This window comes from Carassius gibelio, chromosome A25 (assembly GCF_023724105.1).
Source record: "Carassius gibelio isolate Cgi1373 ecotype wild population from Czech Republic chromosome A25, carGib1.2-hapl.c, whole genome shotgun sequence".
Classification (NCBI taxonomy): Eukaryota; Metazoa; Chordata; class Actinopteri; order Cypriniformes; family Cyprinidae; genus Carassius; species Carassius gibelio.
Window position 1 is genome coordinate 8674056 of NC_068395.1, and position 3228 is coordinate 8677283.

The 3228-nt window shown below is 39.8% G+C and overlaps 1 pseudogene; it reads left to right on the top strand.

Annotated features, from left to right (window-relative positions):
* Positions 1 to 1604, top strand: LOC127947323 (shaker-related potassium channel tsha2-like; annotated as a pseudogene).
* The last annotated feature ends 1624 nt before the right edge of the window (positions 1605 to 3228 follow it).

Below are 3228 nucleotides of genomic sequence, written 5' to 3' on the forward strand. Positions count from 1 at the left end.
TCAATAGACTCATTTGAAAAAAGGTTTTCAAACTATTAGAAGGTAGCTTAGTAGCGTTTAGAAGTTAGTTTTGGGCTCTACCTCTGTCAGGCTGGAGCTATCGGATCCAAAAAACTGGTGGGGTGGCGGAAAGTCGAGGAGCCACAACAGACAACACTCTCGAGGGGCAAAGATGTCCCGAGAGAACCACGGTGAGAGTGTGGACCACGCTGCCCTCTCGCAGGACATCCGTGAAGAGGAGCCCCCTGACCCCCAGGAGTGCTGCACGCTCGTCACGATCAACATTTCAGGTCTGCGTTTTGAAACGCAACTTAAAACCCTCGCAAGATATCCGAACACGTTACTAGGAGACCCAATGAAAAGGATGCGGTTCTACAACCCGAAGAGGAACGAGTTCTACTTCGACAGGAACCGACCCAGTTTCGATGCGATCCTGCATTACTATCAGTCTGGCGGGAGGCTTCGGAGACCCATTAACGTGCCGGTTGAGATCTTTATGGATGAAATTCAATTTTTCGAAATTGGTGATGACGCCATCGATCGTTTCCGAGAGGACGAGGGTTTGCTGAAAGAGGACGATCGTCCCGTTCCGGCCAATGAGTTGAAGCGTCAATTCTGGCTGCTGTTTGAGCATCCCGACAGCTCTGGTCCAGCCAGAATGATCGCTATAGTATCCGTAACGGTCATCCTGATATCCATTGTTATCTTCTGTATGGAAACGTTGCCGGAATTTAGAGAAGATAATCTTGTGTTCAACAATCACCTTGCGCCGAACGGAACCACTGCTGGGAAAAGATCTAACGTTAGTACATTCACGGATCCGTTCTTCTTGTTGGAGACCATCTGCGTCGTTTGGTTTTCCTTCGAACTGTTTGTAAGGTTTCTTGCATGTCCGAGCAAGCCCGCCTTCTTCAAAGCCATCATGAACGTCATAGATATTGTGGCTATTCTTCCATATTTCATTACTTTGAGTTTAGACCTTAGCGAAGTGGAGTCGAACTCACAGCAGACCACGTCTCTCGCCATTCTGAGAGTCATCCGCTTGGTGCGCGTCTTCAGGATTTTCAAGCTCTCACGGCACTCCAAGGGTCTCCAAATTCTCGGGCAGACCCTACGAGCGAGTATGCGAGAACTTGGACTGCTGATATTTTTCCTTATCATCGGGATTATATTGTTCTCCAGTGCGGTGTACTTCGCCGAAGTGGATGACCTGGAATCGTCTTTTACCAGCATCCCAGACGCGTTCTGGTGGGCTGTTGTTAGCATGACTACTGTTGGATATGGTGACATACCCTGTGACGGTAGGAGGCAAAATTGTTGGATCAATGTGTGCCATTGCAGGAGTCCTTACAATCGCGCTGCCGGTACCAGTAATTGTGTCGAACTTTAATTACTTCTATCACCGAGAGCACAGCGAGGAGGAGCAAGCGGAATACACGCACGTTACGTGTGGCCGCACGTCGCCTTTTGTTGGTGATCTAATTAAAAGCGACAGTAAACCCTCGCTGGTGAAATCAGAGCATTCAGACGATGACAGGAATTCAATAAGCATATTAAATGTCAGTCCATCAGAGGAAAATACAGGCAAACACGTGCGTATGTGAAAGACATAGTCTTGCTGTGTGTATAGGTTTGGGTTTCTTGTTTTAAGAGTTACAATTTTAGATTCTGACTCGATGAATTTTGTTCAAAGCCGTTGTTGGCTATAGTTAAAATATGTCACAGTTGAATTCTACATTAATGCGCCAAGCTTCCATCATTATCAATTAAAGATATAAATCAGGGTTTTCAAAATAAACAAATATATATACATATAGGATTAAATTAAAGAGTTTATGAAAGTGCTTAAATCAGCCCAGAATTTATTTTGTTTTGTTACAGTTAAAAGAAACAGCAGCTGTTTCTTTGAACATGTCTCATCCACATCAGAATATTCAGAATCTGAAGAATTTACAGGATTTATTTAATGAAGGATTTTAAAAATAAACTTCCTTAATTTTTAATGAACAAAACTTGACTGGCAGAAGCCAGGCACTTCTCCAGCTTACATTCACACAAAGGATCCCCAGCAGAATTTTGTCCTCGGATGTTCGACACTTCAGGCACTCAACTGTCACAGCTGGAAGGGCTATTGGACTCTGAAGTTGGTGACAAAATAACCTTATACAAATCATACACTGGACTGTTGAGTAGATAATGCATAATAAAAATGTATAGTGTATAGTATGCAATTTGGTACATAACTTAAAGAGTTAGTTCTCCCCAAAAATTCTAATTCATTCTCTATACTTATTTACAATTGTTTTAAAAGTTTTTCTACAAGTAATATAATTATGAAAAACTGTAAACAAGTTTAACCCAAATTTATTTTGTTCTTTTATTTAATGAAATGTAAACATTTAATTTTTCGGTAAAAAAAGAGGATTTGCTATTAAAATTAAAACATGGAAGAAATATTGTGTTTTATTTTTTTTTAAATAAAGTTTTATAAAAAAAAATCAACAGTAGTAGCAGTATCACATACATTCTACTAAATAATAGTAATATTTATAGCACAATGCCTTTATGTAAAAATGAACTTTTATTTTGACAGGTTACCGTGAATACCTTTAAATCGACACTGGGTTTACTCAAATGAAACTGTAAAATGCTTCTGAAGTGACTCAGAACAGTTCTGTTGATGTTGTTTTTGTATTTATGCTGAAATTACTGCAACCTTCACGTGCTTCAGTCTTCGTAGTAAACAAACCCGCACATCTCTGCCATTCATTCATTCACACAGAGACGCACATGCAGGATTCATATTTCAACCAACTTTTGTAGCTTAAGATTTACAGATACTTGTCCATATGGAGATTTGATTAATTTATGGTAACTTTGACAAATTCCGTGACTGTACATATTAAAATGTAAGTTTCATTTTCATGACTGGATTTTGAGATTCTGTCTGCGTTTTCTGCTTCGCGTAAAACATAGCGCTGTATGCGTCAAGAACAGGGTTAAGCGGGTACTCAGTAAATAAAACTGGTACTATGACATTTTCACTTTTTTTGTACCGACTTGGTAATGTAGTATTATTATTATTACTTACCCTAAAGTCATCCTAGGTGTATTTGACTTTCTTTTTTCGCATGAATCCAGTCAGTTATTTAAAAAATTGTCTTTGATTTTTAAGCTGTTTGAAGCCACTCAGTGGGTGTTGCTGTTCCTTCAGTACAAGATAAGTTT